We start from the raw sequence: 21,083 nt of genomic DNA, 5'->3' as shown, positions 1-21,083 counted from the left end.
CAACGTGGGGATTGTGTTTTGTCGAGCCCACGAGGCTCCAACGCAGAGGGCATATTTATGTTCAGAGTCCAGAGGGACTCCAACGGCAGCGCATTGGTTGTGGAGAGCGCAGTGCACGCTCCAAACGCATATGGGGGCATTTCCTTGGCGATTGAGTGGCCCCAGATGGCAGCGGGCCACTCCCACCTTGCCCCACAATATTGATCAGAGCCTGCGAGGCTCAGGGGGCCACAAGTGTTTTCTTAGAGCCCAGGAGAGGCTCCAACCCCTGCCATATTTATTTAGGAAGGCACAGTGGTGCCCCAGCATCTCTCCAGTTGCCCAGCACTTAGTGGGCAACTGCTACGTGTAGGTTGTGCTTTGTGCACCTTGGTTTGCGCAGCCTGCACAGGCGCACCCTGACTTGGCTGGACACAGGGCGCCTTTGCCCCTTCACGGCCAGTTGGCCTAGGGACTGCCACAGATAGTGGCTAATGTGAGTTGTTGCGCCATTGTTCCTTTCCTGCACCTCTGAATGTGTTTATGCGTCATGTGCTTTGCTTTACACCTCTGAATGTTATGCATCATGTGTTTATGTGCTTAGACCCCTACAGGTATTGTGATACTTAGGTGTTGTTTTCTCCCTAGTACAGGTGGTGCTAGTGAGGTCCTGATTCCCTGCGCAATATTTTCCTAAGGTGGTTAGGGTTGCGTAGGTGGTACTTACCTGATACCAGTAATTACTGGTTGTGTGCTACATATGTTATTTTGTACTACAGTATTATTCCTATGTTCTAAAAAGTGCTACTTCCTGACAGTGGTCCAGGTGGCCCTGTCCCCTGTATATATAATCCCTTGTAAATTCTGCCCGTGCCTGTTGGCACATTGTAGAGTGTGTGTTTTTATCTAATGTGTTGTGTATAATACAAAGGTTATTTTTATAGAATACCTTGTGTGGAGTTTCCTTTGTGGTGGGCCTTGGGTGTTGTTGCTGGGTGCGCACGCAAACGCTTTACACATCGCCTCAGGGATAAGCCTGTCTGCTCGTGCCAAGCTACCAAGGGGGTGAGCAGGGGTTATCTTTGGCGTGTAACTTCCTTGCCCTGACTAGAGTGGTGGTTTCTGCCTGACTTTGGCGCAAGCCTTAGCCAACCAGAAATCCCATTTCTAACACTCTCCCTTTATAATAAGTACCTTGTCACGTGCGGTGCAGTTGAATGGTCACCCTCCATTTGGAATAAAAATGCTATGTCACATTTTGTACAATTATATGGTTTCTTTCATGTGTGAATATTGATGCATTTTTAAACTTTGCTTTGTAATAACTGCTAAGTCACATTCAGTCCAGCCATATCGTTTCTCACCAGCGTGGAATTTCTGATGTAGTATTTATCTTTGCCTAGTAATAAATGTCTTTTTGCATTATGTACATTCATAGGGTTTCTCTCCTACGTGGACTATCTGATGTTGCATAAGATGCTACTTTCTAATAAATGCCTTCTCACATTCAGTCCAGTTGAATGGTCTCTCTCCGGTGGAGATCTTCTATTGTTGCTTCAGCTCTCCATTGATTAAAAAGGATCAGTCACATTCTGTACATTGATATGGTTTCTCCCCAGTTTGGACCTTTTGATGTCGCTTCAACTGTTGATTTGTTATAAATGCTTTGCCACATTCTGTGCATTGGTATGGTTTCTCCCCAGTGTGGAATTTCAGATGTTGTTTTAGGTGTCCAATTGTTATAAATGCTTTGTCACATTCTGTACATATATATGGTTTCTCCCCAGTGTGGATTTTCTGATGTTGTTGTAGTTCTCCAATTGTTATAAATGCTTTGTCACAATCTGTACATTTATATGGTTTCTCCCCAGTGTGGATTTTCTGATGTCGCTTTAGCGCTCCATTTGTTACAAATGCTTTGTCACATTCTGTACATTTATATGGTTTCTCCCCAGTGTGGAATTTCAGATGTTGTTTTAGGTATCGAATTGTTATAAATGCTTTGTCACATTCTGTACATATATATGGTTTCTCCCCAGCGTGGATTTTCTGATGTTGTTGTAGCTCTCCATTTGTTTTAAATGCTTTTTCACATTCTGTACATTGATATGCTTTCTCCCCAGTGTGGATTTTCTCATGTCGCTTTAGCTCTCCATTTGTTTTAAATGATTTGTCACATTCTGTACATTTATATAGTTTCTCCCCAGTGTGGATTTTCTCATGTCGCTTTAGCTCTCCATTTATTTTAAATGATTTGTCACATTCTGTACATTGATATGGTTTCTCCCCAGTGTAGATTTTCTGATGTCCCTTTAGCGCTCCATTTGTTACAAATGCTTTGTCACATTCTGTACATTCATATGGTTTCTCCCCCGTGTGGATATTGTAGTGTCGTTTAAGACCGTTACTTGTTTTGAATGATTTGTCACATTCTGTACATATATATGGTTTCTCCCCAGTGTGGATTTTCTGATGTTGTTGCAGGTCTCCATTAGTTAGAAATGCTTTGTCACATTCTGTACATTTATATGGTTTCTCCCCAGTGTGGATTTTCTGATGTCGTTTTAGGTCTCCATTAGTTATAAATGCTTTGTCACATTCTGTACATTGGTATGGTTTCTCCCCAGTGTGGAATTTCTGATGTTGCTTTAGGTTTCCATTTGTTACAAATGCTTTGTCACATTCTGTACATTTATATGGTTTCTCCCCAGTTTGGACCATTTGATGTCGCTTCAACTGTCGATTTGTTATAAATGCTTTGCCACATTCTGTGCATGTATATGGTTTCTCCTCTACGTGGACACTCTGATGCTGCATTAGGTCTTTCATTGCAAAGAAACTTTTCCACAGTCAGTCCATCAATATGGTTCTTCTCCAGTATGATATTCTGATGTTGCACTTGATTTCTCTCCCTAATAAATGTGTTGTCATTTTCTATATATTCATACGGTTTCTCTTCTGTGTGTTCTTTCTGATCCAGGTTAGCTCTTTCTTCGTAGTGAGAACCTTATCAGACTTGTTTCAGTATGTCAGTGTGTTATTTTGTCAATGTATATCAGGTGATCCCTAAGAGCCAAGTACAGACCACACCGGGAAGTTTGGATTTTCTGCTGTAGAAAAAGACTTTGGCGAGGCATTAGCCTTCAAGGGAAGAAATTGCGAGGTGTACTGTTTTTACATCACTTCCTACACAAGAGATGTTTAATGCCTTCTCCTTTTTTGTTCATTACTGTATTTATTTCACCTGTTGGAAAATAAAAAATAAAAAAACACTGGATAAGTTTAAATGGTGGGTCCATCACGAAAATCTATTGGCATTTAATGAGACATTTAATTGACCACATAGACAAGTGTGCTGAAGAAATTCTAGATTACACTTTCAATGTAAAGATGCAATGGGCAGAGCAAGGGCATACGATCCTTCCTTTACGCCCTCCTATCGCGGAGTGTGGACTCAAGGATTAACCAAGACTCCAGTTGAGTCTTTTGTGTAGCACCACAGTTCTTCTGACAGCGGTTCTGTGTAGATCCATAAGAGTCGGATTTGATGGGGCTAGAGACTCAGCACTTACTTCCAAATTGGCCATTGATATGAGGGAAACTTCAAAGAGTGGTTTTGAAGTGCACCAGTATCTCTTTCAATCCCAGCACTCACTCCAGACTACCAAAGAGAGTTATCATTCCTTTGTATGTGGTCAGTCTACTACCCTGTGAAGGGTAAGAGTGGGCCCCCTTCCTCCCATTTGCCCAGAAAGACCCATCGGGATGCAGATGGATGCAGATAAGTGCTAAATCACACCCAACCCTTGCAGTGTCTGTGACTCTCCAGAAGGAATACAAAAAGGGGTCGGTCACCTAGCCCAGACGTGTACTAGAGACACAAAGAGCAGTACAAGCAGAAAAAAGTCCACTTTCTGAAAGTAGCCTTTCTAAAATAGTAATGTTAAATCCGACTTTACCAGTAAAGAGGATTTCTCATTACCATTGCAAAGATATAAAACATGAAAAGGCTACTCCTAAGTGGAGTGGTGTGGCTCACTGGTTAGAGGCGGCAGACACGGAAGCAGAGGTCGGCCCGGGACCAGGGTTCGATTCCCGTCGCGGCAGGGTCTTGGGCCAAGGTCAGCGGACTCGATAATTCTCGCCTCGGTGCCTACTCTAACCAGGGATCCCGCTCAGCAACTCTGGGCAATAGCTTGCTTAATCTCCACAAACGGCCCCACCGCGCCGGGGATGCTTGTCTTCACCTTGGAGATGCCCAGTAGGGACCATCTCACAGGGAAAGCCAGGATGGGTTCCCAAGCAGCACACAGCGCCGGGACACTCTTGAGTAGCCGTGCGCTCTACAAATACAAATAACATAACACATACTCCTTTCCAATCAGGAATTACAGCTTAAAGGTATTCTAAGGAATGCCCAGTTCTAGCCAATGACAGGAGTAGGCCTTACAGCAGTAAAAAAGTACTTTAGCTGTTTGTCACTACCAGGACATGTAAAACATAGAAGTATAGCGTTCTGCCCTTTGGGTTACCAAGGGGCGACTTATATGTAATAAAAGGGGAGTTTTAGGCTTGGCAATTAGCTTTAAATGCCAAGTCGATGCGGCAGTAAACTTCACACACAGGCACTGCAGTGGCAGGCCTGAGGCATGATTTCAGGCTGCATATGTGGGTGGCACGGTCAGTGCTACATCCCACTAGTAGCAAATAATTAGCAGGCCCTGGGCACATGTAGTGCACTTTACTAGGGACATAAGCAAATTAAATATACCAACTGAGTAGGAGCCCATGTTACCATGTTTAGGGGAGAGAGCACAAACATGTTAGCACTGACTAGCAGTGGTAACAGGTGCAGAGTCCTAAAGCCAGCAAAAACGATTCAGAAAAAGCAGCGTCAGTCAGCTTGATCAGGTACAATCACAGAGATCCTCATCCAGAAAGAATTGTTATATTCAAGGTTTCCCGTTCTTTTTGCCAAGGGAAACCGGCAGACCTAGCTAGGAAAAACCGCTGCACCGAGCAATCCGGTGCTCCGGTTCTGTGATCGGTAAAGAGTGAAAAAAGACCTCAGTGGGAGGTGAAGAACGAGAAGGTTTGGCACAATGGTGGTGTTGCTGCGCTAATGACAGTGGAGAATTCTCTGTTAATAGGTGGAAATTAAGGCACAATATCGGTGATGGGTACTAAATAGGGAAGAACAGGTAAAATCACATATATACTTTATATATTTACAGAAATCCAAATTTCGACGGTATTTGTAATATGCAATCACGCATGCTGAGCACTTCATGGAGTCTGAACATTGTATGCGTGCCCACATTTCACAGTTGTAATTCTTAGTTAGTGAACACATATTTCATGAGAGTAGCTCTAATATATACAGTTCAAATGTCACAGCAAAAATGAATTAAATAAAGCTGTTGGAGCAAGCATAGTCGGGTGTCAGATGACATACAGGTGTATTCAGGCCACAATTGTTATATCACAGACAGTTGTTTAGCAAAGGGTAGTGACATATCCTCCTCATTCCTCAGCAGAATTAAGCCCTTCATTTATTGAATTCACCTTGTCTATCCAGCGGCATTAATTCCGTTGGGAGTATCTGAAGGATGTCACCTCCTCTTTCTGGAAGAGTGGCGATCTCAATTACTTGCCACTTTATTTCATCAGCAGTACAACCTTTTACATTGTAATGAGACACAAGTGGTGCCTTTTCCACTGATCTGCGTATACGGCTGCGATGTTGGCCAATGCGAGCCTTGACCGGTTGCTGTGTTTGTCCAATATGGGGGAGGCCACATGGACACCATATGCAATAAACAACATTCTTTGTATTGCAGTTAGAGAATGATTGTAAATCGTGTTTTACACTACCATGTTCAAATGTGTTGGTTTTGAACATGAAATTGCAGGATACACAGTTGCCACATTTGTGGTGTCCTTTCCTTTTGGGTAGGCCCCATGCAGTAGTCAGTGTGTTTATCCTCTTGGTGATTAATTCTGTTGATGACCTGACCAGATGATCTTTTAGATTTTTTCCTTGTTTGTAGGCAAACAGAGGTGTGTCTATTGTAAGATCAATACTCTGGTTAATATTCCAATTTTTGGTTATCAGGTTGCAGACTTGATTGGTGTGTGTGCCAAAGGTGGTGACACATACAATCTTGTTAAGGTTGGGTTTCTCATTTGTCTTAAGAAGATCTTCCCTGGGGCAGTGCCAGGCGCGTTTGAGAGACTTTTATACAAGTCTATTGGGGTACCCTCTTGTGACTAGTTTGGTCCTTAGTATCTCCGCCTCTCGCATGTAGTCTGTTTTAAGGGTACAATTGCGGCGTATCCTAAGGAATTGGCCGAAGGGCAGTCCATCCCTTAGTGCAGGTGGATGTTGACTTTGGTATGAAAGGAGGGTGTTCTTTTCAGTGGGTTTCCTATGGAGGGAAGTGTATAGTCTCCCTTTGTCATGATTGATGTTTAAATCAAGGAATGCGATGGTGGATTTATGTACTGAGGATGTAAATGTGAGATGGGTCTGGATGGTGTTGAGGTACGTGAGAAAAGTGCCAAAGTCTGTCTCACTTCCTGTCCACATCAGAAAGATGTCATCAATTGTCTGTGATATAACAATTGTGGCCTGAATACACCTGTATGTCATCTGACACCCGACTATGCTTGCTCCAACAGCTTTATTTAATTCATTTTTGCTGTGACATTTGAACTGTATATATTAGATCTATTTTCATGAAATACGTGTTCACTAAGAATTACAACTGTGAAATGTCTGCACGCATACAATGTTCAAACTCCATGAAGTGCTCAGCATGCGTGATTGCATATGTCAAATACCGGTGAAATTTGGATTTTTGTAAATATATAAAGTATATATGTGATTGTACCTGTTCTTCCCTATTTAGTAACCATCACCGATATTGTGCCTTATTTTCCACCTATTAACAGAGAATTCACCACTGTCATTAGTGCAGCAACACCACCATTGTGCCACACCTTCTAGTTCTTTACCTCCCACTGAGGTCTTTTTTCACTCTTTACCGATCACGGAACCGTAGCACCGGGTTGCTCAGTGCTGCGGTTTTCCTTAACTAGGTCTGCCTGTTTCCCTTGGCAAAAAGAGCAGGAAACCTTGTATATAACAATCTTCTCTGGATTAGGATATCTGTCATTGTACCCGATCAAGCTGACTGACGCTGCTTTTTAGGTCTCGCCTGGCGTAGGCTGCGCAGACATGCGCAGTCTCGCTGGCGAGATTTAATGATTTAGGGTAGATTTCACTAGCGGGGTTGCAGCCCCGCCCCTCTTTTCCATTGGCTGGCGTCACCGTTTATGCTAAATGGTGGCCAGCCATTAGAAAAGAGCTTCCACTGACGTACACTTTTCTCTTTTAGAGCCGTCCCAGTTGGACTGGCTCGCTTTCCTTACGTTTGTGGTAAAAGGTTTCTTATCTTTATGGGGCCAAACACATGGCCCCATAAAGATAAGAAACCTTTTTACAGGCGAGGCCTGTTTTTTTCCGCCGCCGCGTGCACATCTTCTGTCCCTCCCCTTTTGTGTAATGTAACGGTCTGGTCCGGGTCGAGTTCACAAAAAAGGAGGTAATGGGGAAAAAAATAATAATCGGGGGAATGCATTTTCTTTACCCATTACCTAACATTGGAATAAGGGCACTATTAGGCAGGAGACAGTTACAAAAAAGCCATATCTGGCTTTAAAAATATAGTCTCCTGTCTAAATCGAACATGTTAGCCAAATGTAACCATACTCACGCTCTACGATGGCCGCCCTTGTTGCTCTTCGTAAAAGTAAAACCACAAATGAAACTGTAAATAAATGGCCGCCGCTTGCAAGTACGGGACTTTTAAAAGAGGTACTGAATTTTATCCTACAAATTTGCATAAAAGATTATTGATACGGGTGTTTCAATTCAGTGAAAGTATGTGAACAACCCATTCTACAATTACCGGAATGCCCCTGCCCATCTCTTCTCCACTCTATAGGGGTAAATAACTTCTCCCTAGCGAGAGCCCATGGTCTCGGCCTTTAAATTGTTGAATCCTCCCAATGTAAAATGTCCCCCACTATCACTTTGCTTGTGCGAACCAGTCGTAATGGAAGGACATCACATATGTAAGGTCGAGGCTTGACTCGCATGAGCTAACACAGTGTTAGGACTGTGAGTAAAGTCATTTGGTTTTGCCGCAGAAAGGTGGCGGTTACCGGGATCCTTTGTGCGGAGAAATTGAGAGAAAAACTGCAGCGAGAGCTCGAGGCCGAACACGTGGTAAGGAAGTTGTTATTACTAGGGTCTCATGGTCCAGTAAGAATGTGGGAGTAATTTGACTGGGGCGAACTGCCTCTTTTACCGGTGACCAGAAATTCCAAATGTCCCATTTCCATTCATTTTATTGTTTTAAATACATCGTAGTTGTTTACGTTTTTCACACCAAGACAAACGTACTTAAAGCAATTTCAATTGGGGAGGGGATATGGTCCGTCGGCTAGACTGCCGACTTTGGTGCTGGAAACCAGGGTTCGAGCCTCAGGGTCACGTCCACACCCTGTGATTCTGGGAAAATCACTTAATCTCCCCATGCCTGAATGTGTAATGTTGATTTGCATATTTATATAGCGCAAACCCGACCCGAAGGTATTGGAGTGCTTTACATGAGCACCGTATTTACATTACACATTCAGGCACGGGGAGATTAAGTGATTTGCCCAGAATCCCAGGATGTGGGCGCGACCTCGAGGCTCGAACTCTAGTTTTCTGCACCAAAGTCGGCAGTGTAAGTAAATCAGTTTAATGTAAATATGGTGCTTGTGTAAAGCGGTCCAATACCTTCGGGTCGTCTTCGCGCTATATAAATCTACAAAAAAAAGCAAAATACATGGTGTTATTTTATGAATAATCCTATGATGTGGTCAACTCGACAAAATCTTATAATCTAACAAGCATTTGCAATGCAGCAAGTCTCGCATTTGTATAGCCAGAGCATTTGGTGTTTACAAATGACAGTGCGGTGAAAATCTGGGTCTGAGGGTTGTTCTGAATTAATAATTAGGGTGTGTGTGTGTGGTGTATGTGGAAAGTTTGCTGACGGTGAGGGATGTTTTAAGGGAAAACGAAGTAGCGCAAAAGCACTTTTATGTATACAGCGGAAGGGCCGGAAGCAATTTTCTGCCTGCCCTCTTCTCCCACACAAGGCTAACAAAAAACAAGCATTGAAAATGCATTAGGTCTTGCCTTTTAAGTTAAAGCCACTTGCTTCGCTATACAATACCATTAGCAAAGCAAATGGCTTTATCTTCATCAAAGGCGAGACCTATTGCATTTTCAATGCTTGTTCTGAATCTACACGCAGAGCGCTGTCCCACTTTTCTAATCTTCTACTGAGGTAAGAAATGGCACATCCAGGCCACTTAGCCCTTGCGCTCAGCTCTTTTTTTAGCATACTGACCCCTAGATCATTATTATTTGAATTTCCAGAGAAACTCCCAGTGCATTGTCACTGTTAATCCACAAAGGGATTCTACAACGCTACGGCTGTGGCGTAAAATTAATTGAGCCCCTCTGGCCTATCTACATACCCTATTGGATTGACAGCCTGTCCTCACATTGAGGTAAGAACCTTGGTGAAACTCGTATTTGATTATACACAGCGCATTGTCCAATTATCAGTAATTGCAACATTCTTCTTTGCTTCTTTTCTCACAATCATAGTACCCAGATGGGTCCTCAAGTGAGTAAACCCTTTTCCTCTATTCTTCACGTGTGGCACATCATTTTCACAAGGCTGCACAATCATAAATTCAGGTACCTTTTATCCAACCGCCTTTATTTTCCTTTTTTCGCATTTGTGTCGGTCTATGAGCCTTATGCTCTTTTTATTTCATTCCCATTTAGATCTCCCTTCATCAGTAGTCCTGTAGAGACCCCACATTGTTTTGAGGGTCGAAACGTCGTCGACAAACAGAAGAGAACCATTTTCCCAGCACATATCACTGTACATAGCAGCTGTTCACATGGAATTATTTTGCTAATGGTCGACTTGTACAAACTGTGTAAACCTTGTATATAATATTCACATTGTCACTTAGGTTTAGGTTCCCTTTGTCACTTGGGACACTATGCACAAATTTTGTTTTGATGTTTAATGTTTACTCCTAACTGTATTGTTTAAAAAGTCCATAAAATATACAACACTGGAATCGGTGTGTTAGTGGTGCCTTCGCGCTCTGCCATTATCTAACCCTCTAGATTACGATTGTGCCTATGTATCATAACCTCATTCTATATCATTCCAAAGGAACCACTGTTTTTCCTATATAACACAACAAAGAGCATCACAATAACGGCGGGAAATATAATCAATTGTTGCAAGGGAGTCCTTTATACTATCAGAGAGCACGTGATAGGACCCGGACAATAATCTGAGCATCTTTCACATAGTGTAACTCCAGAGATCAGAGGCTCTGACCAGATCTACACAAGGTACAGGAGGTTTACAACCACAATAAACACACATTGGCAAAATCAAGAAGTCTCACCTTTTAGACATATAGGCTTTCCCAATGCTGCACAACACCAAGAAAGAACAAGCATTTGCAATGCACTAGGTCTCGCATTTTTTAGAGTTGGAGCTATTAGTGTAAATATAAATATTTTTTACTTATGCATTTAGTGGTTAATGGATGTGAAGGCAATTGTGTGTTTTACAATGAATTTATAAGCAAGCGTATTGATTGTGTTTCTGGTGTATGGGGCTTACAGGGATACAGTTTAAAGCAATCCTGGATTTGTTTTAGAAAATGAATACTATGCAGTTATTAAGGACACAACGAGAATGCTTTATTACATAAAGGCAAATGCCGGGTATGGACATATTTAACCCAAGAGAATAAGAGTCACCTGATTATTTTATTTGTGGGTATTTGATAACGTTAAGCAGTATGATGGTGCTAATTTTACCTGTTTTTTAACACTCCGTTGGGTGCCTGCTATGAATGGGTCTCTGTCCTGGGGTGGGTACACCCCCTATCCCGCCCCTCTCCTGTGGGAGGGGGGCAGTAGCCTAATCCTGATTGGGTAGGGCTGTGCATCTTCAAGATGGCGAGAGGGGTGGGGTTGGCAGGCTGGCACATCCCCTGTCCTTATTTGGGGTTTGCGGCCAAGCTTCCCGCCAGAGTGGGGGGTTGCAGTGGCCTGGGGAAGCTCACAGAGGCGGCATGCCTTTGAAGCTTCCCCCTGCCCATCCTGGGGGAGGAGATTTAGCACCTCGCCCAGGATGTGCATTGTTGCAGGCCCAGGAGAGCAGGGGCTCTCCTACCCAGGGGTCCAGCAACATGTCTGCTGTGTGGCAGCCTAGGCAGCCTCAGAACAGACGTGGATTGTAGGTTAGGTTTTAGGGGGCATCTCTGGGGTGCTTGGTACATTAAATCCCACACTGGCATCAGTGTGGGTTTAATGTGCTGAGAAGTTGGATACCAAACTTCTCAGTCTTCAGTGCTGCCTTTATGGTGCTGTGGAGTTCGTGTTTGACGAGCTCTCAGCACCATGTACTCTTAAAGGGCAGCACTGCACACAGTGCCCAGGAATGGACCTGGGTACTGTAGGGGCACAGGGCTCCTGCTCCTGTGCCCACACCATTGGCATAGGGCACCCAGCTAGAGGGGTGGCTGGTGTATGCCATGGCAGTGTAGGTGATGGGCAGGGCACACAGGGATGTGTGCCATGTCGACTCTTTGTTTTGTCCTGCACCCAGACACCCAGCCTGCAAGGGCAGTGTGTGTGTGTAAGGGTACAGGGCCAATAAGGGTGGCACAATGAGTGCTGCAACCCTTAGAGGCCTTCCCTGGTCACAAGGCCCTGGGTACCTAGGGTACCATTTACCAGGGGCTGACATGTGACCAGGGTTTGCCAATTTGGGTTTTGTGTTTTTAGGGAAGGAACATAGGCCCTGGGCACATGATTGGCAGGAGTCCAGGGCACACTCAGTCAAAGTACATTCAGCAAAAAGTGGGGGCATACCATGCAAGAAAGATGGCACTTTCTCACACTGCCTGTCTGGTTTCTGTGAGTGACAGGACTGGGGAATTCCAGAGGGGCAGGGCTAGGTAGCCTGGTGGTGAATAGAGAGATTGACATCCAGATGGGTGGGAGGAGTGCACCTGGACTCTGAATAGGACTGTGCTCTGCCACCACAATGCTGGCTCCACCTCCTGTGGAGCGGCTGATGTCTCTGCCCTGCACCTTGAATGGAAAGTCAGAGACATGTCAACAAAGTGCTCATGAACTGGTCCTGGCTGGGCAAAGGCCCCTCTACCCCAGAAGAACAAAGGAATTAGGGGTATAAGTATTGGGACCCTGCTCCCAAGAAATTAGATCCTGCTTGACAAGAAGAACCTATGCCTGAGGAGAAGGAACTGGGAAAGCTGTAGGAGGAGTACTGTCCCTGACCTGGGGGACTGGCCTGCAGTGATTACCTTGCTGCTGGAGAGGAGAAAGACTACAAAGAAACTTTGCTTCAACTTGTGCTGAAAGATCTCCAAGGGCTTGTGAGTGAGCTTGCCCCCTGAACGAAGTCCCAGGACCAGTGGACTTCATCCGCCTCGCAATCCGCTGCTGGAAACGTTGTTTTCAACATTTGCCGAGGCCGGGAGCTGGGTACGCTTCGTACCGCCAAATCGCATCTAGCAACGCACCGTACCCCGCCGGTCCGCTTCGAACAACGTGTACTACGATCCGTAGATCGCACAGTGACTAGCTGACTTCGCCGCGTACAACGCTGCGCTTCATCGAACCATCTTGGTGGGTACGACCCGCACCCTGCGCTGAAGTCAAGGCTGCCGTTCGTATCGAAGGAGGGAGTACGCACCGTACGCACGCTCCGCATTGCAGCCAAAGACTGAGAGCCGCTCCCGCAGTACGGCTCGTACGCCACAATGAACAGAAGCACCGTACAACGTCCCGTCCCCTCAAGCAACGCAACTCAGGCCCCCATCGAGCCGTAAACTCGCACCGTGAAAGGAGGACATCTCAGCGTACCACGCTTTGCTTTCACCGCTTTTCGCCCTAAGTGGGTTGGGTATTCCCAGACGTGGGACCCGTGCTCACTACGCCACTGGAGTCAAGGTATCCTGGCTGATGACGGCTGATAGCCAGAAACCGGTCCTAGGATGCTTGATTCCGGTCCAGTGAAGACATGGCTTGGCAGTTCGGGCTGGACTGTTCCCATGAGGCACAGGGTCAAGACTGATTTGCATATGGCCATGTCTAAACTGGGGTGGTGTAGTGGGCAAAAGAACGATGGATTTAACCCAGTTCTCTTGACTGGGGGAGAATGTCTGCATTGTCAGCATTCCGTCCATCATTTGTTTCTTGTAACGCTTTTCGCCCTAAGTGGGATGGGTATTCCCAGACGTGGGACCCGTGCTCACTACGCCACTGGAGTCAAGCTATCCTGGCTGATGACGGCTGATAGCCAGAAACCGGTCCTAGGATGCTTGATTCCGGTCCAGTGAAGACATGGCTTGGCAGTTCGGGCTGGACTGTTCCCATGAGGCACAGGGTCAAGACTGATTTGCATATGGCCATGTCTAAACTGGGGTGGTGTAGTGGGCAAAAGAACGATGGATTTAACCCAGATCTCTTGACTGGGGGAGAATGTCTGCATCGTCAGCATTCCGTCCATCATTTGTTTCTTGTAACGCTTGCTTTCACCGCAGCGTCCGTGACGAACTCTTCAAAGTTAAGGTACTGTGTATGTTCTCACTGTAGGGTGTACGCTCCGCACCGAAGCATCCGTAACTCTTATAGACTCATTCTGTAGGCCAATTCATCCCCGTACGGGCCGAACTAAGAAGAACGAAGCGCATAGACCTTTTAAAGTACGCTGTATCCAAGAACTGCTTATTGCTAATAGTATTGTGGGCCTTTTTATCATTATTTGGTCTTGTGCTAAACCGGATATAAAAATACTTATTTTTTGATAATCCCAGTGTGGAGTCCATTTGTGGGGTTGTCACTGAGTTACTGTATGTGGTCACAAATGCTTAACCTATAACGCTCGGAGATAGGCCTTGTCTGCTCACGCCAAGCTACAGAGAGGGTGAGCAGGGGTTATTGTAGGAGTGTACCCCCTTACCCGGACTAGAGGAGAGGGTCCCTGCTTGACACAAGTACCTACCTGTTCCAACCAGAGATCCCCAATTCTAACACTATGCTTCCACAAGAAGAGTAGGCATCTTTTTGATGCTAATAATCATATCCAAAATTAAACTCACTTTTATAAAAAAAAAAAAAATGCTCTAGCTAGGAAGGCATGTGTTATTGATGTATTGAATGACTAGATTATTGCCACAAATAGAAAAGTACCCGACTACTGGAACTGGAAGGGATTTAGCGTATGACAACTCTACAGAGGGTTCATTTTACAAAGTTGAGTTTTTAACAAACCAGGTAGGTTTAAGAGCCCACTTCAGAGAATGGAGCATACTTCAGAGGTCAAAAGGTTTGAACACCAGTGGGGCTGACTAAGACCATTGTTTCAAAGGTCGTGCAAATTTGGCTGTGATAGTAGTGCTTATATATCAAAAGGGGAGGGAGTAGAAGCGTTCTGGGGGCCCCACTCAGCTTCCGGATATATATCACTAAATCAAAAAGGAGTGGAGCCAAGAGGCTTCGAAGGATCTGGCACCAATATGTAGAAGACCCTCAACAGCAATTATCCGCCATTGGTATTTTTGTTGCCATTGGCGTAATCTTGGCTGTTAGCATCATCGGGTCTTTTGTTGGCCTCCACCAGGAGGAGACCCTCTAAAACTGGTTAGGATCTAGTTTGTGCAGAACAGAAAATGTTAATTTACCTCTTTATCATGTGGAGCAATTTATTCACAGAAATTATAGGGTAAGATTAAAAAAGGTGGATGTGAAATATGGGACGTGCAAGGTGTCCTTCACATCACTTTCTCAACATGTTTCAGCCTGCATGCACCCTTGCCGGTTCGATGGCTTTCGTCAGGACCTTATTGGGGAAAAAAACTAATCCCCCTTTAAATGTCTTAGTCACATCAAGTGGAGTACTATCCCCTGGGCTTGGTGATACCACTGGTTCTATTCATTCCTGTATCAACATTCAGTAATGGGGAAACCGCACAGGAAGCTAGCGTCTGCGTCACAAGAGTGCAGCCAATGCCTCTCTCCAACAACCCTATGGGGAACTCCTAAAAATCTTAAAAGCAGAGGAGAAATGCTTCCTTCGTACCCCAAAAAATGTGATACCGCAGGGTGCAATATTTATTGGATGTAGTATTACAACACTAGAGTGATATTTGGATGTATGAACGGGATAAATTATAAATAGCACACGTTTACCACAATTCTGAATTCCTCAGTCTTGGAGCACGGGCAACGTGTCAATTCAAAGTCTAAAATAGGAATTCAACTGTTTGAGAATAACACTTATTTTACAAAAGATAATTACATTCTATGCACATTATACAAAATAGATATGTGATTAAACTCAGCATCTGTTTTCTTTTAGCTAACCAAAATTCACATTAGCCAAATCTACAGATGCCCGTGCCGTAAAATAAAGATTATGAGACTTTTTATGCTTGTGGGAGAATGTACTTTCATCACATGACTGAGAATTAAAGACGTCATGGCTGTTTTTTATTCTCGGAGGGACAGATTAAGGAATGAGTAAGGGCGTAATCACACAACGAGAGGTAATGGAACATTTTTTAAAGTGTAAGAACATGCGGAAAACAGTCTGTAAATTCAAACATATGTTGTGCTGAGTTTTTTTTTCTGCAATAGAAAAACCACATCTGCACGTGCATCCAAAAGGGGACCATTTTTACAAAGTCCCCAAGGTTTTTCAAATTAAGCACAAAAAAACATGGATCGTGTTTCGATGCCACCCTGCATTTATTTGCGGTTCAATCTCGCCATTTCTCCCGTGCATTTTATGACGAGGGAAATGACATTTTTTGGGAACAGCGCTTGGTATTTTCACACTTGACTGCCCAAGCCAGTCAGGCTTTTAATAGCCGTTCACAGCCTCCAGATAACTGCACGGATCAGGGGAGGGGGGTGCGAGCACATCCCACCCTTTGATGGGCTTGGAATGGAGAGGGGACCATGTGCCTGGAGCCCTGGCCCCCAAACTGCAGCCAGACGAGCCCAGTGGGAAGTCAGTGCAGGCAGACCGAGCGCACACAGTATACTCATCTGCTGTCCATCGGACCTGCAGGAGCAGCTGATGTCTAGACATCTCTTCAACCTGCCGCCGGCTCACTGGTGAGTTGGAGCAAGGTTTATCCCTGCCGTAGCTCTCTGGCGAGACTCATTCAATGTTTACTCACAAGATTCCTGCCCTGCTGTAGCTCTCTGGCCGAGACTCATTCAATGTTTACTCACGCTCCTCCTTGAAGCTGCACACGTAGCTCTCACTGGGTTTGCACAACTCTGTCGTTATCCCAGCTGAAGCGGCGGTGCTGCTCAAATTAAATAGGCATTTACAATGCAATGGGAAAACGCCTTTACAATGAGGTAAATAAATCTCATGCATTTGCCTCGCACTTTTTTAGCGCACATTTTTTACCACAATTATACATTTACATCGCATACCAATACCACAAATTTAAGGTAAGTTAGGGGAGTGGGCGGTCTAAATATAAAAACAATGCGGGGTATTGGAATGCGATGAAAATGCATAATCGCGGTAAAAAAAATGCAGGCAATCTATTTATCAGCATTGTACCGTTGTACAACCCTATGCAATAGGTAACACATTTGCGAGAGTTTAAGCTATTAGCATTGTAAATGACAGTGCCTTTTATTTATCTGTTTTGATAATTAACACATAAATAAAAGGCACTGTCATTTAAAATGCCAATAGCTCAAATTCTTGTAAATGTGAGACCTATTTCATTTCAAAGAAGAGGCCACCATTATCCCGGGCTGCTTGGAAAGTGAAAGAGCGCATGGTGCAGCGAATGTTGCAGGAAAGCATGTCGTGCCTGTAGTATGAGCAACTCATTAAAGTAGTGTTTACAGACTAAATAAGACATACAATGTAACAACAGAAGTAAAAGTAAGTCCACATGGGAGGTTACAAACGAAGACAAGGCGGTACTAAGGAGAGACAAACAAGCCTGTTAACAAATCATAAGTCAGCATGTACGAAGAACATTGACACAAGCCAATGACAACTATGGGTAGACAGTGGGCAGGGTTTCGCGTCTATTCTCGAATACAGCATGCCTCACAGACCAGCACATGCACTGCCCAAGCTCGACCTAAAAAGTCAGCCCTCACAGTGGTGTGTGTCTTGTTTTGTCAGTGTTTACTACCACTGGGAGGAGCTACCAGTGTAAGTGAAAAATAAAAACACACACACACTAAAAATACTTAGATTTTGAAATATACTGGTTTATGCAAAGAAAAGGAATCCGAAAATGACCCAGGGCAGGTTTGCATTTCTGCGCATGGTTGGAATGTGTCATGTGGAAGGTCAGTGAAGGCCCTCGAGGGAGTGAAATGCTGGAGAATGATGTCAACAAGCAGCATCTCAGTCTGGAAGAATGAGTGACGTGCCTTGGAATTCCTGCCATGGACAGACGAGTCTCATGACAACGAACAGATGCCCCTCTGACCCACATATGAATGTGAGGTGAGGGTACCAGCAGCGCAACATGAGACAGACAGACAACCCATTACTGGAAGCTCCGCGTAAACACAGATCTGAGTGACGCTGCAGGAATGCGCCACAGCAGACGCTCAACCTCCAATAAGATATCCCCACCCCAGTTCTTTTAATACTTGATTTTTAATAAAATACTGCCCTAAGCGTCAGATGCGTGCCATGTTTCCCACACGTACATCAAGCCAAACATAACATTTAAACGAGAAGCAACACAGAGAGTAGCCTGTCCACATGTTGACAGAGTGCACACTATAAGTCTCCCTGCTACAATTAGGTTAATACAAAAAAATGAGACAATTGTTGCCTCGGGCCAAGTAATAGCGCAGAAAATAAAAGCAGAAAAATAAACTGCAGAGATGAACCCTGGAGACCAGAGATACTTAGTTAATTATCCTCCATTATAGCTATAAACCAAAAAAGGAAGCACCGCGGAGATGAATTCCATCTTTACATGCAAGGCCGAGCCAGCAGTGACTGCATGCGACCTCCTCTGAATTCATGCAACTGACAGGCAAGAGAAACTACACCCACCCTCCCTTCAAGCAAACGCACACAAGAAAAAGAAAATGAAGCTGTAGCAGACATCTATTTTATGTGAAAGAGGGACTGTAAATCTTATTTTGTTATGTTATATTTAATTTATACAGCGCACGACTACTCAAAGAGTGTCCCGGCACACAGATAAAAAGCTAAAGAGCAGCGTTTTTAGTTTTGTCTTAAAAAGCAATGGATCCTGGGTGCCCTGGAGGGCCAGGGGCAACATGTTCCAGGCCAGACCAGCTTTCTGAACAAAGGAGCTCCCACCGAGCCTTTGGAGATTGAACCTGGGGGTCTGAATCTGCATCTGAGCGAACGAGCGCAACTGTTTCCCTGGTTTATAGAACACAAATCTCTTCTGAAGATAAATAGGGCCTAAGCCGTAGAGGGCCTGATGAGCGATGGACAGCATTTTGAATTTTAGACTAGATTCAACTGGGAGCCAATGCAAGGTGCGCGCGTACACTATGCCTAGAGGACAGACCCAATAGCAGTCTGGCTGCCGAGTTTTGGAGTACTTGCAATTTCTTGGCAAGAAAACCCCGACTACCAACCAGAAGGGCATTGGCATAGTCCAAGCGGGACAAGATCAGGGCACGGACCGCAGTTTCTTTGGCACTTCTAGGCAGAAGGGGAAGAAACTTCCTCAGGATTTTCAAAGTGCCAAAGCAGGTCCCTGCCAACTTCTTCACTTGTGACGAAAAGTTCAAATTTGTCATCGAAACAGACGCCGAGATTTTTTACGGCACTTTTTCCCGCAATGGGCCGGGGAAAACCGAGAGGCCAAAGCCTCTCTCTGAAATCAGCAGATAAAGAGCCATACAAGAGCACCTCAGATTTTCCTTCGTTACACTGCAGCTATGCATTCGCAATCCAGTGAAAGACAGAAGACAGACAGTGTTGCGCAGCCACGACAGAGTCATCCTCCTTACTCCAGGAAAACAAAAGAGTATCATCAGCGTATGCCATCACTTTGGCCACTAATGACTCCGCGAGATAGACCAGCGGAGTCACATAGATGTTAAAAAGAAGGGGGCTAAGTGATGACCCCTGCGGAACGCCGGTTGTCACCTGCATAGGCACGGAGGCACAGGGGGGGAGCCAGACCTGCTGCGACCGGCCTTCCAAGAAGGACCTGATCCACTGCAGAGCCGATCCAGAAATACCTATTTCTGATAGACGATCAAGGAGCAGGGAGTGGGGCACAGTGTCGAATGCCGCCGAGAGGTCTAGCATAACCACGGCTGCTCTCCCGCCGGCATCGAGACACTCCCGGATCACCTCTGTCACCTCTAACAATGCTGACTCCGTACTATCCGAGGCACGAAAACCGGATTGCGCCGGATGAAGCAGGCCTGAAGCCTCTACATAGATGGTAAGTTGAGACATGACCACCTTCTCGCAGACCTTAGCCAAGCTTGGCAAAAGAAAGATAGGGCGGTAGTTATCGGGTAACAGAGGGTCAAGCAACTGAGAAGGGGGAAGAATCCGAGTGGGAGTAGGGTACACCCAATGTGTGATCCGAGTGGGAGAAGGGTAAACCCAATGTGTGCTCCGAGTGGGAGTAGGGTACATCCAATATGTGCTCCGAGTGGGAGTAGGGTACATCCAATATGTGCTCCGAGTGGGAGTAGGGTACATCCAATATGTGCTCCGAGTGGGAGTAAGGTACGCTGACCGGGAGTAGGGTCGCCCATCACCCTCAGGCCTCACATAGCCTACAGTGCTAAACACTCTGACAGTCACGCGAGTTGCTTGATTATCAAATGAACGCTGCTCTGATGCTTAATGAAAAAAACCAACCCCAACATTACAGCCATGTTGTTCAACATTTCATTTACGATTAACATCAAACAATCCAATGTACCTTGCTCTTTATTTTTACTGTACTTTCACTGCACAGTATTTCTATAGGTGCTGTGCATTTCTAAGCTAAGGTCTATGTAAACACACCAATGTATTATAATCCAGGGGCACTGCCCCTAACTTCAACACGTGGTATACCCGGGCCCACACTCTTAGGGGGCTCTGAGGGCCACTTTTCCATTTCAGCCCAAGTTCCCAAGGAGTGACAACCTGAACAGTGATATTTTTTTTCTTAAATTGTTCATAGCCATCTATGTAAGATTGGGAATGTTACTGTTTAATAATACACTTGGACTGTACTCAGAGCTAGGCGCGCTGCTAGCACCGGATTAGAAACAAGGTCCTGGATAGCAGGGTTAAAAACAAGCATTTGCAATGCAATCGGTCTCGCCATTGGGACCTTATATGTATTTAGCTATGCAGCACATTAGCCTGGGTGCTGAAACATCTACTGATCTTTAACATAGAGGGAAAGTAAGCACCAAACTGCGTGGCACGCCAGGTATGGGAACACATGGAGAGAAATATTGCCTTTCAGCGGGAAATGGCATAGTCCAAAAGCTCAGTTTTTAATATAAAATCAGGGCCTTCGGTGGTCATATCACTGAAAATACAAGATTTGAAAAAATTATTATTGTCTACGGGTGCTCGTAGAAGACAAGTTCTATGGACTGGAATCTAGAGAATGCTAAAGTGATTCTAGTATTTTACTGACCTCTGCTGTTCGTTTTATATCAAGGAAGGTAAATAGAGGCAGGATGGACACAGACACCAGATGGTGCCTATATATCCAAGGCTTGGAGTCCCAATGTCCTGCCTGCTGAGTCCGAAGTACATTGCTCAGCCACACTTCTTCCACCGCATTCCCGTAGGCTGCTATTTACTGAACTACAGTTCAGACTGGGTGGTTGTTTATTAGATAGGATTTACAAGCCCTGATTCTATGTGTAGCCTGCATCTAAGCATCATGCATTTTCT

At 44.9% G+C, this 21,083-nt stretch overlaps 1 pseudogene; it reads right to left on the bottom strand.

Annotated features, from left to right (window-relative positions):
* Positions 1-1,401: 1,401 nt before the first annotated feature.
* The window catches only part of LOC146822479 (uncharacterized), a 282,668-nt pseudogene continuing 262,986 nt past the window's right edge, over positions 1,402-21,083 (bottom strand).

Source organism: Triturus cristatus, chromosome 6, assembly GCF_964204655.1.
Source record: "Triturus cristatus chromosome 6, aTriCri1.1, whole genome shotgun sequence".
NCBI classification, from domain to species: Eukaryota; Metazoa; Chordata; class Amphibia; order Caudata; family Salamandridae; genus Triturus; species Triturus cristatus.
This window is presented reverse-complemented; position numbering and strand designations above follow the sequence as displayed.